This window comes from Ictidomys tridecemlineatus, chromosome 12, assembly GCF_052094955.1.
Source record: "Ictidomys tridecemlineatus isolate mIctTri1 chromosome 12, mIctTri1.hap1, whole genome shotgun sequence".
Classification (NCBI taxonomy): Eukaryota; Metazoa; Chordata; class Mammalia; order Rodentia; family Sciuridae; genus Ictidomys; species Ictidomys tridecemlineatus.
The window spans coordinates 102,638,980-102,655,356 of NC_135488.1; the positions used below are offsets into that span (position 1 = coordinate 102,638,980).

Below are 16,377 nucleotides of genomic sequence, written 5' to 3' on the forward strand. Positions count from 1 at the left end.
TGATAATGTGGGGACAAGCATGCTCACTTGGTGACAGTGAAGAAAAGCCGAAACCTCCACATGAGGGAACAATTTGACATGAAGGAGTTAAAACCTTAAAAAATGTCAATGTCCTCTGAAGAAATTATTACAATGTGGGAAAATATTAAATTCTGGCCTTACTTTTGGTGGCTGTGTTACTCAATAAGTTCATACCATTTGTGTGTGGGGGGACAGATAACACAATACCTTTATTTATTTATTTATTTTTCTGTGGTGCTGAGGATGGAACTCAGTGCCTCACATATGCTAGGCAAGTGCTCTACCACTGAGCTATAACTCCAGCCTCAAGTTTCATACCATTTGAACACAGTTTCTTCATTGCAAAGCATAAACATCAGCTACTAACTCAGAGTTGCTATGATACTTTAAAAAGTAACAAACCATATAAAAATATATTAAAAACTACAGAACAGATGTTTGACCCAAGGCCTGTGAACTCTAGAGGATTTCAATAGTTTTAGGTCTGTGACTGGACATATGTGAATGACTGTAAAAAGATCAACAGTTTTCAGTACACCCTAAAGAGGTACTAGACTCAAAAGAAAATGAAAAGCTACCACAAGCATAGAGCAAATCAAAAGTGAAGCTGTTCTTCCCAGTGTCCACCTGGTTGCCTAGCACAGTACAGGCCTAAATTAGGTGTTTACTATAAAATCCAGGTAGCATTTAAGATGATGAAACTTACACTGTTTGTTTCTATACCCCCCAAAGAGTATCTAGTGATTTCTTGGGTGATTAATCCATTCTCTGATATAGTTGTAAAGAGAATCTAAATTAGAGCTGGGGTTGTAGCTCAGTGGCAGAGCGCTTGCCTAGCATAGGCAAGGCACTGGGTTCAATCCTTAGTACCACATAAAAATAAACAAATAAAATACATGCATTCTGCTCATTTACAACTACAAATTTTTTTTTAAAAAAGAAGAAAATCTGAATTAGAAAAACAATATGACAATCAAGACATACATGGATCAGTCATATGAAACTAAAGTAACATAATTTGGAAAATGAGGAGAGGTAGTAAACAAGTTTAATATATTTAAAGTACTATTCTTAATTCATTACAATGTGTATAACTAGTTTAATCCCTATCACCACAAAACAAACAAAAAATATGTAAATAATATATAAACACCTTAGGACATTTCTCTTAAAGCAAACAAAAATTAGAGATTTTATATATGTATACTTTCAATAAAATGAAAAATAGAAAATTATCATTCTTTCCATTAAACAATTTTTAAGATTAATTTCAAAACTTCCATCTCTAGGTGATAAGCCACATTTAAAAAAAAAAAAGTCCTAAAAATGAGCCACAGTGAAAAAAATTCTACCCAATCAAGCATATGCAAACAGACTAACTGGGAATTTTAATTATAATGAAAACAAAGCAATTAAAATTGAAAGTACTTGATAACCTCTTTCTGGAAAGGTAAAACAGATGGACTTTTCGCTAAGTAAAACTAAAAACCCTGGACATTATATGTAACATACATAAGAAAATTAAAGGTAGAGAGAAAATGGACCCCAGAATCCAGGAAAACAACAAGGTAGTAAGTTCTGTGAGTTTTCTTTTGTACCTTCTATACATTAGACTTGGAATTGAAGAAGCTGGTAGCCTGGAAACACCAAAAATGCCACCCCATTTCAACCAAAAAAACAACAATAAGCATACAAACACAAAAACAAATTCTTTCTTTTTCTAGTCAAAAGATCCGGAAAGAGACTACCTAGATAAAAGCTGTAATACTCAGCCCAACATCACAAAAGAACAAAACAGAACTGTGGCCCTCTCCTAACAACAAAGGGGAAGGGGGAACCTGGCTTGAAGTACCCTTGAGCCAGCTCCAAGAGGCACCCCATTCTCCCTATCACAGTGGTCAGAGAAGACCAGCAGGAAGCAGTCCTAACAGCTGAGATCTTCGCTTCCAGTAAAGATCACGTGCACACTCTGACTTCTACCTGGAAGTACGGAGGTGCCCTTCCCTTCTCTGCCAGGGTCTGGTATCAGAGGTGGCCTAGCTAAGAGACCATTCACTTCTTCACAATAAACCAACAGAACTAAAACCTGATAGAACTAAAACGAGAACTAGGCATGTTCACAATTATAATCTGAGACATCCTGTGGAAGCCATGTGGGGAATAACCTCAGATTCTCCTGTCCTTCTATCCAAGGAGGAGTCACTGAAGGCCAGAACTCCCATTCCTGGTTAGCAGTAAGGAGGAATCAACCCTCAACTTGAAGTGTCAAGAAAGACAAAGTGGAGAACCTGGACTTCTGCCCACAGGGCAGAAATGAGACCCAAACATCCTACCTTCCAATGATGAAGCCGTGCCAGAGGAAGCCAGCTATATCAGGACATTTAAATAAATTACACAGTCCCAGAACATGATACCCCAAATGTCCAGGTAACAGATGAAAATCACTCATCATACCAAGAACCAAGAATAACTCAAACTGAATGAAAAAAGACAATCTGCAGATACTAATACCAAGATGATGGGATGCTAAAATTATCTGAAAAGAATTTTTCTAAGCAGTCATGACAAAAATGACTCAAAGAGTAATTACATACATACTTGAAACAAAAATAAAAATAAAAAAGCCTCAATATAAAAGATATATAGAAGATATAGCAAATAAATAAAAGATATAAAGGACCACCAAATAGATATTTCAGAACTGAAAAACACAATAGCTAAAATCAAGATTCATGGATAAATGTAATAGTAGAACGGAGGGCACAAAAGAGTGAATAATTGAATTAAGAAGATAACAATAAAAACGATCAAGTTTGAACAACAAAGAGAAAATAGATTGAACTACAACAGAAGAAATAAGCCAGGGCTGAAAAAAAGAGTTTTCAAAGTACTCTAAGAAATAAATGCTTATCATTTCCAAATTGGGTAAAACACTGAAATTTATAGATTCAAAAAGTCAAGTGAACTGTAAACAGGATAAACCCAAAGAAATCCACACAGTTTAATTTCTAAAAACTAAAAACAGAGAAAAACTTAATGAAGAGGGCTGAGGTTGTAGCTCAATGGAAGAGCGCTTGCCTCGAATGCGTGGAACACTGGGTTTGATCCTCAGCACCACACAAATACATAAAATAAAGGTATTGTGTCCATCTACAATTAAAAATGAAGAAGAACAATGTTTTACCTTCAGGAGAAAAACAATTCACATGACAACACATTTCTCCTCAGAAACCAAGTGGAAAGCGCAGGAAGTGGCACACAGTTTTTTCAATGAAGTCCACAGTTGATTATCTGTTTCTTTATGTGTTTTTTTCCTCCTCTTTTTCTTGACATTTTGCATGCCTGGATTTGGGGACTGAATGTAAGATACTCTCATAAAAATGATAGAGGATGTGAATATTATCTTCTAGAGAAGAGTTTAGTTTCTGGTTGGCAGTAAGAGCTAATCCAGAGGTTAGGCTAATTTTAATTGAAGCTCATTTTCAATCTTCTTAAATCCTGTTCTACTTCTTAAAACCTGGTCCACTTCCTTTAACTAGATTTAATTGTTTAGAGATTTCTCCCTGAAAGACTCCTCTGCCTCTACCTCAATGAGATTGCTAAAAACTCTGCTTAGTCATCAGCCTCCAAGCAGTCACTCTCTGCTCAACTTTTCCACCTATTGACTTGTACTTATTAAACTCTGAAGGTCTGTAGGCGAAACATGGTTCAGAATCTGGGGTTCAAATCTCTATGACTGTTTTCCCCTTAGGATTTTCAGTTCCAGGTGCCTTGGTAACCCTAGATTCCAACAGTCCTCATCTGCAACCAGTATCTCTGTTCAACTTCCCAACCTCTTGGTGGTATTATCTAAAAAGAGGTGAAAAGGCCCCCAGAAACAATTGATATGACTTTCTCATTGATAAAAATAAAAACTCTTAGCAGTTAGAAACAAAAAAGAACTTCCCTACCTTTTTAACCCATGGTAAACACTATACTTAGTAATAATGTAAATGTATTCTCATGTATGTTAAGAAAAATAATGAAGAAAATCACTTGTGCCACTCAACATAGCATTGGAAGCCCTAACCAATGCAATAAATCAAGAAAAAATAAAAAAAAACAGACTAACCCTGAAAAGGAAAAATCTCCAAAGTGTTTTTCATATAATATAAACATCTATCTCTACAAATAGAGAAAATCAGATAAAACACTAGTAAAATTAGCATGAGTGCCCAAATGATGTCAAGAAATAAAAGACAGGGCTGGAGATGTGGCTCAAGTGGTAGCGTGCTCGCCTGGCATGCGTGCGGCCCGGGTTCGATCCTCAGCACCACATACCAACAAAGATGTTGTGTCTGCCGAGAACTAAAAAATAATAAATATTTAAAAAAAAAAAAAAGAAAGAAATAAAAGACAGGTCCCTATACTTCTGGATTAGTGGAGGGGGTGAGAAAAATAGGTAATAATTAGCATAATAAACACATACATTATTTGGTCTAGTATATATTATAAATGCTATAAAAATATAAAATAAAGCAGAGTAAGGGGAAATCAATACTAGAAAGGTATACACTACAATTCTCTTTTTACATGAGAATTATTCCTTCCCAGAATACACAAAAATAAAAGTCATCTAGGAATAATAAACTTTTTGCAGCTTTCAAATAGAAAAATCTATAGAAGAGCTGGAAATAGTAGCACACACCAATACTACTGACCACTTGGGAGTCCAATGTAGGAGGATCTCAAGATGGAGTCCAGCCTGAACAATGAAGCAAGACCCTCTCTCAAAAATAAATAAATGAATGAATGAATAAATAAATAAATAGGGCTGAGAGTATGGTGCAGTGGTAGATCACTTTCCCAGCATATGTGAGACCCTGGGTTTAGTCATCAGTACTAAAAAAAAAGAAAGAAAGAGAATGTCTCCAGAAGAATATAATTCTCTAAAACTAATGGAGAAAAAGTCAATATACATAATCAGGATATTAATTCTCCCCATAATAAGGATATTAGCAGATTCTTCATCTCTTATGAAGCTTATGAAGGTTAGAAATATAGAGAAAAGACATATATGTATATACATATAAATGTAAATTAAAAAGCACATTTTGAAAAAGAACAAAGTAGGGTTATTAGTACTATCAAAACGATTTAATGCTACAGTAAATGAAAGTTGGTAGTAATAGTATACTAATACAAAAGCAAATTAATGGAACAGAAATTATAGAAAAAGACACCTGTAAATATGGAAACTTAATAGAGAGCTTGCTTATGATACTAGTGGAAAGAGAGACTACTGAATAAATGATGCTAGGACAACTACCAAGCTATATGAATAAAAGTGAATGAGATCATAATTCACACCATCCAAAAGAAAAAAACGTCAGGTGGAGTAAATACCTCGACATGAAAATCAAATCTTAGGAAATTAGAAAAAAAGTAGAAGTGAGAGGTTGGAAATTGTTTCAATGAGGACAAAGTTTCAGTTTTGCAAGATAAAATTCTGAAGATTTTGTTTAGTAGTATGAATATATTTAAGTGAATAAGTTTGTGTGTCAGAGTAAATACACTAAAAAGGTACACATATGATATAAAGGAAAAGACTGAGGAATATGATATTTTATAATCTCTACAGATATACCAAAAGATAATATAATCAAAATGAAAGAATAGCCATAAAACTAAAAGAAAATATTTGATATCATGTAACAGAAAAAAGGATAAATAATCAAAAGATCTAGAGAAATTCTATAAATTAATAATAAAAATGTTCAATATCCAAAAGAAAACAAGACAAAGGATATGTGTGAACAGGCAATTCCCACTGGAGAAAATGCAAATGATTCTAAAATATAGAAAAAAAAAATAGACAAAATAATTAACTAGTAATTGGTGAAACTAAGATTAAAGACAAACGATATTTTCCACTAGTCAGATGACAAAAGTTTACTATGTAAACTGATACAACACTTCTGGAAGAAAAAGTGGCAGTACTTCCAAATTAAAAAGGCACACATCACTATGTGCCTCCTCACAGATGATGACAACACTTTCCATAAAATACTTTTGACAAGAAGAAAAAAAATCAAACCTGAATCTCACCAAGCTCTATACTCAAACTAAACACATATAGAAAACCACAAAGAACAGAGGAGTTGGGGTTGTGACTCAGTGGTAAAGGTAGCATGTATAAGGTACTGAGTTCAATTCTCAGCATTGTATATAATAGATAGATAGATAGATAGATAGATAGATAGATAGATAGATAGATAGATAAAGGTCCATCAACAAATAATAAAAATTTTAAAAAATTACAAAGAATGAAAAACATGCCAAACAATTCTATGGGGATATAGTAAGCAAGGGCCACAGGGTACAAAAGTCTTCAGGACAAATAAGCCTGTCTCTTCAATGATGCACTGCAAAAATTTAAAAAGCAGAAAAAGTATATCAACTAATCACAATGTAAACCTTAGTTGAATCTCAGTTCAAAACAAATAAAATAAAAAAAAAACAGACTAAAAGTGCTTTTGACATTAAAACAATTGAAAACTTGAACAATGAATATTTAGTGATATGAAATAATTACAATTCCAAGTGTGATAATATTGGGATTCTGCTCAAAAAAAAGAAGAACCTATCTTCTCTAAGTCTATAGTGAAGTATTCACAGATCAATTGATATGATGATTTGTTTCAAAATATGAGAGGGTAGACAGTGAGAAGGATACACATAAAAACAATATTGGTAATGGATTGATGACTGTTGAAGCTAAAGTGGTTCATTATTTTATTTTGTCTACTTTGACCTATGTTTGATATTTTCCACAATAAAACCTACTTAAAATGTACATACCATATGACTCAGCACTTCCACTTATCTTTATCTACCCTAAAGAATCTCTTATGTATGTACATGAGAAGACACATGCAAAGGTACTCCTTTCTTCACTGTAATTTTAAAAAATTATAAATTATCAGCACTAACTATAGTACATCTACAGCATAAAATGCAATGCCGAAACTGAAAGCAACAACAAAAACAGATCTGCACATACTAACTCCAAATGTGTTATATATAGAGAAAAAATCACTACCAAACTATAGGACATTTATAAATAATAACCCACCCAATACTATATTTCCTACAAGTATGTATGTATATTCACATGTGTGTATGGATATGTGTACATATATGTGTGTATATACCTATCTATAAACAGATGGGGAAAAAACTGAAAAGAGAGACACCAATTGTTCAACACTGGTTACCCACGGAGAGAACGGGAAAAAAGCAGGACTGTGCGAGTGCCCAAAATGGACTTTAGTTTTATCTTGTTCATATTTCCAAAAGGAGAATTACTTCTGTAGGTCAAATTATTTTCACACAAAATTAATTCACAGGGCTGGGGGCTGGGGCTCAGCAGCAGAGCGCTCGCCTTGCACATGTGAGATCCTGGGTTGGATCCTCAGCACCACACGAAAATAAATAAGTGTAGTAAAGTTATTGTGTTCAACTACAATAAAAAATAAATATTTTTTTTTAAAAATCAATTCACATTTTTGCTGTCTTTGCAAATCCACATCTCTCTCTTTTGGTCTTTTTTGAATTTTATATGGAAATAGAACCGAGAACCATCTCCTATAAAATTAACCCCATAACATCCCCTTCTCTATATTAAAAACCCAGAATTTATAGTCATAAATGTTATGAAGGGGTGGGAGTCAGATACTAAGTTGAACCACATGATAATGCCAATATCTTATCAGTTTTGCCTTCAGAAAAATGGTGACTTCATGAAGTTTGACTAAAAGATTTTCTGATAGCCATACTATTATTGCTGGAAATTCTTTACTTCAGAAGTATAATGTACTCTTTAAATTTTACTTAAAAGATAAAGTGTGTGAAAAATTATCACAGGTAGCTATTAGAAGGTTAGATTATATACAATATGTCCTAATTTCACCTGACCAGTTGTCAACAATATAATTCCAACTTTTCTACATCTTCTTCAAATTTTATCCTCTTCCTTCACACACTGAACATAGATAAGGGCTGGATATAGTAGAGCACTTGCGTAGCATGTGTGAGGTTGTGGGTTCAATCCCAGCACTGCAAATAACAATAATCAAATGAATACAAAAATCTCTTGAACATAGGTAATATTCTTTAATAATTACCCAACTGAAACTAGAAGTTTGTCATTTTCATCTCAATCTTAACAAAAAATCAATTGATAAAGCTTTATAATTATCAGTATCAGCTTCTTCAATTTTCCACTCATTTTTACAAAATAAGTATAATAATATTCTAAGAACTATGTACATAATATCTTAAAAGATGACAGTACTTTTGAAAACAAATATTGACTAGACACATCTAGGTGATATGTTGGTTATTGAATCACGTTTATTTATTTAAAAAAGCAGGTATATAAAGAACAAAACAAAATAACAACAAAACCTAATCCATATTTTTTAAAGTAAAAAAAAAAAGCAGAAACAAAGAATTACTATAATTATAATTATTCGTGTCAGTTGGGTACAGTGGTTCATTCCTGTAACCCCTGATACTTGGGAGGTTGAGGAGAGAGGACTGACTGCAAATTAGGGGCCAGCCTAGGCAATTTAGCAAGATCCTGTCTCACAGCAAAAAATAAAAATGGCCTGGGGATGTAGCTCAGTGGTAGAGAGCCCCTGGGTTCACAAACACACACACACACACACACACACACACACACACACACACACACACCAATTCATTACCTATATTGAAGATTTAAGAGATTTATTTTAAAAATAAATAAATAAATCAGCCAGGCATGGTGAAGCATACCTATAATACCAGCAGCTCAGGAGGTTGAGGCAGGAGAATAGTGTGAGTTCAAAGCCAGTCTCAGCAACTTAGTAAGACTGTCTCTAAATTAAATATTTAAAAAGGGTTGGCAATGTGGCTCAGTTGTAAGTGCCCCTGGCCTCAATCCCTGGTAGGTAGGTAGGTATAAATAATCAATCTAAACAGCTCATTCCTCTGCTTAAAATCTTTCATTAGTTTCTCAGACTCTTAAATTAAATCCATAAATACTACCAGGTTGAAAGGATGTATCTTTTCTCTCTATTCTTCACCTGATATAATTTTTGCTATCATTTTCTATGTTCTAGTTATATGATTTTTCACTTTATCTTTACATTTAAATTTTTTTATTTTGTAAATGCCCATGCAGCAAAATTAACTTTTTTGTATGTAGAGGTCTATGAATTTAAGTGCATGTGTAGAGTTTTACAACTACCAACAGCATATTTTACAGCCACACACCCCCACTCCACTAACCCCTAACTTTCCTGTTTCAGAATGGCTCTCTTCAATCTCATACTCAGAAAATCACATAAATGGATTGGTATCATCTCTGGAGACGGTCTTCTTTCACCCAGTACAATGCCTCTGAGATTCATCCAAGTTGTTACATGTATCAATAATTTGTTCCTTTTTATTACTGAGTTGTAATCCATTGAATGGATATACCATAGTTTATCTTTTCACCCATTAAAAAAAATGAGTTGCTTCCAGGGCTTGGTGATTATAAATAGAGCTTCTATAAACACTTGTGTATAGTTTTTTTAAAAAAATTAGTTGTAATTGGATCTAATACCTTTATTTTTTATTTATTCTTATGTAGTGTGAGGATTGAACCCAGGGCCCCACACATGCTAGGCAAGCACGCTATTGCTCAGCCCCAGCCTCAGCCCCGTGTATAGGTTTCTGTGTAAACATTAACTTTATTCTCTAGGGTAAATGCCCACAGTGTGATTCTTGGGTTATAAAGCAAGTGTATATTTAACTATATAAAAAGTCCAAACTTGGAATGGAACCACCGTATAACCCAGCTATCCCACTCCTCAGTCTATATCCAAAGGACTTAAAATCAGCATACTACAGTGACACTGCCACATCAATGTTTATAGCAGCATAATTCACAATAGTAAACTGTAGAATCAACATAGATGTCCTTTAATAGATTGATGGATAAAAAGAACTGTGGCATATATACACAATGGAATTTTACTCAGCATTAAAAGAAATTAAAATATGGCATTTGCAAGTAAATGGATAGAGTTGGAGAATATCACGCTAAGTGAAATAAGCCAATCCCCAAAACCCAAAGGCTGAATGTTTTCTCTGATAAATGGATGCTAATCCATAAAGGCAGGGGTGGAGGGTGGATAGATTATAGGTTGGTAGGAAAGACAGTGGAATGAGACAGACATCATTACCCTAGGTGAATGTATGATTGTACAAATGGTGTGACTCAACATGGTATATAACCAGAGAAATGAGAAGTTGTGCTCCATTTGTATAAAATGAATCAAAATGCATTCTGCTGTCATGTATAACTAATTAGAACAAAAAGAAAGTACAGAATATTTTTAAAATAAGAATTTAGTATTTTTAAAAGTATTTAAAAATCAGTAAGATTAATTTAAAATTGTCAGTGTTAACTGGGCACAGTAGTGACCACCTATAATCCCAGCAACTCAGGAGACCAAAACAGGAGAATCACAAGTTCAAAATCAGTTTGAGAAATTTAGCAAGACACTATCTCAAAATAAAAAATAAAATAAAAAGGGCTGGGGCTGTAGCTCAGTGGTAGAAGGCGCCTGGGTTCAATCCATAGTATCAGAATAAGTAAAATTACCAGTGATAATCATTTACTTACCCCTGATATGATGTTATGCGATAAGAAGGCCACTTTCCCCCTGTGGTAGCCTTACCCAAAAACCATATCCCAGCCAGTTGTGGCGGCACTCGCCTATAATCTCAGCAGCTGGGGAGGTTGAGGTAGAAGGAATGCAAGTTCAAAGCTGGTCTTAGCAACTCAGCAAGGTCCTCAACAACTTAGTGAGACCTTGTCTCAAAATAATTTAAAAAGGGGAGAGGGGTGTCTGGGGATGTGGCTCAGAGGTCAAGCACCTCTGGGGTCAATCCCTGGCTCACCCCACCCCCCATACCTCGACAACAAAAACCATCTCCCAAATCTAATCATGAGAGAAATATCGGACAAATCCAATAATCAAGGGACATTCTATGAAATATCGTTCCAGTACTACTCAAAAGGGCCAAAAGTTATCAAAACCAAGGAAAGACTAACAAATCCTCACAAACTAGAAGCAACTAAGAAAACAGGTAGGATCCTGATGAATTCTAGAAGAGAAAAAAGGGCATTAGTGGAAAAAATGGAAAATAAAATAAAGGATGGAGTTTAGTTAAAAATCATGATTTGTAGGGCTGGGGATGTGGCTCAAGCGGTAGCATGCTCACCTGGCATGTGTGCAGCCCGGGTTCGATCCTTAGCACACATACAAATAAAGATGTTGTGTCTGCCAAAAACTAAAAAATAAATATTAAAAAAATTCTCTCTCTCTCTCTTAAAAAAAATCATGATTTGCAAGATATTACAGGAAACTGAAGTATGTGAAATCTATCTTTGCAACTTTCTTCAAATATAAATTCATCCCATCATCTTTTTAAAAAAGAAATGTATGGGGCTGCAAGTGTAGCTCAGTGGTAAAGATGGTTGGTAGCATGTGAGAGACCCAGCATTTAACCCAGCACCACAAAAGCAAAACAAAAAAGAAAAAAAATGTATACCATTTTTCACTGTCCCCAGCAATGAATGAGAGCTCCAGGTTGTCTGCATTTTCCAGCATCTGCTATGGTCATGATTTCCTATTTTAATTATTCAAATAGGTATACAGTGGTATCTCATCATGATTTTAATTTGCATTTCCCTATGAGCAAGTGTTTTAAACATCTTTTCATGTGCTTATTTACCAATCTTATATCCTCTTTAATGAAATGTCTGTTTCTCTTTAGCTTGTTTTTAATTTGTCTTGTTCCCTTACTGTTGAGTTTTGAGAGTTCTTTATATATATCTAAAAAAAAAATCCTTTATTGGACATGTCATTTGTATATAGTCTCTCTCAGCTTGTAGCTTGTATTTTCATTGTCTTTAACAGAGATTTCACAAAGCTACAGCTAAAAACTTTCTATGAAGCCTGGTTTATCATTTTTTTCTTTAATAAATTGTACTTCGAGTGTCATGTCTAAGAATTATTTTCCCTAACCTTAGGTTACAAAGATATTTCTCTCTGCTTTCTTCCAAGAGTTTTATAGTTTCACATTTTACATTTTGATCTGTGATACATTCTGAATGTTATTACATAAGATGTGAAGTATAAATCATGGTTCATTTTCTTCGAATATGAATGCAAAGCCAACACTATTTACTAAAAAGGCTATACTGTCTCCACTGAATTGTTTTTGCACCTCTGCTGATAACTCAATTGTCTGTTTTTATGTCTTATTTCTGGACTTTCTATTCTGTTCCAAAGATCTATTGTCTATACCTTTGCTGATGTCACACTATCTTAATTGGTCTACTGACAGTCCTTTAGTATAACTTCAGATATGCTGGTCTGGCTGGCTGGAACAGTTTTCCTCCTTTCTCTAGTAACTTCTAACTCATCTTTCAAAATTCAGCTTAATGTCATTTTCTTATTGTCATTTCCTTGGGAAAATCTTTCCATCATGAAGATCAAAGGCCTTCCAATTACCAATTGAGTGAGTCAGGGCTACCCATGGATTTAAGAAACTGTTGGATTTTCCTAAGCTTTTTCACTCCCCTGTATTTATTCATCATCACCACTACACCTTCCCTACCTCTTCTTCCAATCTTATTTAAAACTTAGCTATAAAAACCTAAAAGCAAAAAAGGGAAAGTGTACTTGTCATCCTGGGTGGCAAGTAAGGTGGGCTACTAACAATACCCCAGTCTACTTCTGCCCTAGAGGGTGTTGAAAGATATAAAAGAACAGAATAAAATGGAGGATTTTCTAAGCTTATGGATAACAAGGAGAAAACACCTAGGATTAACAACAAAAAGGTTCATCCCCCAACAAAAAAGCTAAGCCAGTGTTAAGAAACAGGCTGCTTTTTATTAAGTAATCACGATTTCAAGAACTGGTTGGGGGGATTGAGTATTCCTTTCAAGAACCCCTTCCCTTAAAATACTATGTTGTTGACAATAATAACTTCAAAATGCTATGATCAGTAAAAGAAAAGAAAAGTGGACTAGTATTTTCTTGTTGTGTGACATGTACCAGGGACAGGGCTGGATACTTCACACATAAGTTCTTATATAGTCTCTACAAAAAGTCTATAAAGTACATATTATTATTTCTACTTTGCAGAGAAAAACACTGAGCTTCCACAGCTATACTGATACTATCTTCTTCTCTATTCCTATTTTCCTAATTTGCTTTAACAATAATTATTCTCATTATGAAAAAAACAGAGCAATATATGGAAAATCTCAACTGAGAAAATTCACAAACACCAATACCAAGATGACACAGATAGTTGAATTATCTGGCAAAGATTTCAAAGCAACTATCAGTAAAATGTTCCAACAAGTAATTATGAAAATTACTGAAACAAATGGAAAAAACAAAGTTTGAGCAAAGAAACACAAGATATAAAGAACCAAATGGAAATTTTAGAACTGAAAAATACAATAGCCAAAATTAAACTCACTGGATGGACTCATTAGTAGAATGAACCATAGCAATACATGAACTTGATGCTATATCATAGGAAATGATCCAATCTGAATAACTGAAAAATAACAGATGGAAAATAATAACAATAATAATAATAATAATAATAATAATAATAATAATAGAAGCCTCAGGGAACTGTGGAACAGTTACAAAAGATCTAACATTTCTTTTTTCAGAGGTCTACAAAAAGAGGAGAAAGTTAGTATGGGCTACAAATTAAGTGTACTCAGACCAAATATTAACCAAATTATAGCCAAGTGTGCTGGTGCACCCCTGTAATCCCAGCCACCTGGAAAGTGAGACAGGAGGTTCACAAGTTTGAGACCAATCTCAGCAACGTAATGAGACCTTATTTCAAAAGAAAAAAATAAAATGGGCCTGTAATGTAGTTCAGTGGTACATCACCCCAGGTTCAATCTCCCAGTTCTATAAAAACAAAATAAAACTATGTGCATGTGTAACTACATCACAATGCATTCCACTTTTACATATCAATACACCAATTAAAAATAAATTAATAAATAGAAGGAAAACCAACAGAGTAAAGAAAGGGGGATGGGATAAGGGGGAGTGGAGAAACGAGGGAAATGGAAGCACTAGGGACTGAAATGGAACAAACTATGCTACACGCATTTATGAATGTCAAAATGAACCCCACTGTTATCTATGACTATAATGCACTAATAAAAACATTTTTAAAAAATATGATTAAAATTAACTGTACTTGGGGCTGGGGTTGCGGCTCAGTGGTAGAACGCTTGCCTAGCCTGTGCGAGGCCCTGGGTTCAATCCTCAGCACCACATAAAAGTGAATAAATAAAGGTGTTGTGTCCAATTACAACTAAAAAATAAATATTTTTTAAAAATTAACTATACCCATCCAAATTTGTTATTTTATTCTGTAACAATTTCTAATGTTTATATTCTGTTATAATCATAATTACAATTCCCACAGATATTCAGTCTTAATTTTATACTAAGTGAGTTCAGTGTCTATCAGATTTGAAGAATATAATTAATAAGATGGAGCAATGGATTAGTCATTTGGATTTTAACAGACCTTAGAAAAATGACAACTCTTCCACAGCTGTGTGTCCCAGTCAGTGCCTGTTTTATTTTTTTATAGCTCTTAATTATCTGAAATTACATTATATTTCTTCTTTCTGTCTTCTTCCTCTACTAAAGAGTCAGTTCCATGAAAAGATATGCCTTACATATTCTGCTCTCTGATATACAATTTATATATTTATTCCTATGATGAACATGTCATTTGAGAATGGGTAGCTGAAAACCTCATCCTTAAAAATTCAGTTTTTAAAATACTAGATATGGATTTGGAAGAAGTATGATTTCATGGACCATTTTTAAACTAATATTACTGAGATAAATTTTGTATGTAATAAAATGTACCAAGTTTTAATGTACAGGGAAATGAGTTTTGACAAATGAAAGCACCACGTAGCCACCACCATACACATTTCCACTGTTCCATCAAAAGCTTCTTCAAATTACTATTCACATGATTGCTTTAATCTATAAAGGTATGCCAAACGAGTTCTATGAGAAATATAGAATATAGAAAAAAACACAGTTTTTTTTTCTATACCCAGTAATTGAAGGATCAAACTGCTTGTGTATTTATACTAAGTGAAAAGGAAGAAACCCTTCTGCGTCTCCTCATGCTGTACTCTGAACATCCTTTTCTCCAGGTGGGTGTGTGCTCACCCATCACTCACATGAACCACCTTCTCTGCAAAGTTGTAATGTTCCCTCTCCTCCTATACTTCCTTGAAATTAATCCCCATAGCATATTATCTTTATCTCAATATTTGTTACACAGTTTATATACAATTATTAGTCCATAAAGGGCCATATTGTATGCTTGTGTATCTGGCATGTAGGGCAAAAATCAAACTAGATAAGTAATTGTTAAATCTCATGATTTGGGCACAGCATCACCTACTCTGCAAAGTTCTTTCCAACTGAACCTCTAACCCTGAAAATAAAATAATTTAGTTAGTCCTTTTGTACTACTATTCAAATAATTCAATTGAATTGCTAACTGAATTTAAAAATAATCATTTGGTGGTCTAAAACTATCATTTAAATTTTTAATTCTGATTTTTAAACATTAATGTTCAAAACACTGCTTGATAAAATATCTACTTTTTAAAGAATCTATACACATTTATCTAAACTTATTATGTTTTTCCATCATATAGACAATGCACAATTTGTTTTGTGCAAAAAAATTTAACAAATTGGTTTTTCTTTAAAAATCTCTTCTTATTTTATTCCAAATAAATTTCAGAATCCTAATCAGCAAAAAAGCCTGCTTTATAAAAGTCAACATTGAGTACCCAAATGTTGATAACATGTTAAAAGCTAAGGAAAAAAATAACAATAGACTTACTTTTCCATAATGTCCTAGAGAGAAAACTAGGCTCTCAATTCAAAATTTTTAAAAATCTGATTCTTTATTAGAGTATGATTTGTAAAACACATTCTAGAAATATTTTTGACAGAACAATGATAGCTGACATAGTTTTCTTTTGTGTTCTGTGAAGAAAGGAGAGATTTTTTAAAACAGAAGTAAAGCTAAAAGATTACACATTTGTGGGACAAATTCAACAGATGTGTCTCTCTTTTTGCAATACTTGGGATGAAACCTAGCACCTCCTGCATGCTAGACAAGCATTCTTCCATTGAGCTACATATCCCTAACCCCAATAGATGCTTCTTAAAACAGCTCCCA

The 16,377-nt window shown here is 33.8% G+C and overlaps 1 protein-coding gene across 4 annotated transcripts in view; it reads right to left on the reverse strand.

Moving 5' to 3' along the window:
- Nucleotides 1–16,377, reverse strand: part of Ncoa1 (nuclear receptor coactivator 1) — a 238,080-nt gene that overhangs the window by 141,154 nt on the left and 80,549 nt on the right. Inside the window, exon 3 of one of the 4 annotated variants that reach the window (XM_078029574.1) lies at nucleotides 7,973–8,118. The exons of the other annotated variants lie outside the window; for them this stretch is intronic. The gene's annotated coding sequence lies outside the window, so the exon portion shown is untranslated. The remainder of the gene's footprint in view (nucleotides 1–7,972; nucleotides 8,119–16,377) is intronic. 4 annotated transcript variants of the gene reach the window in all.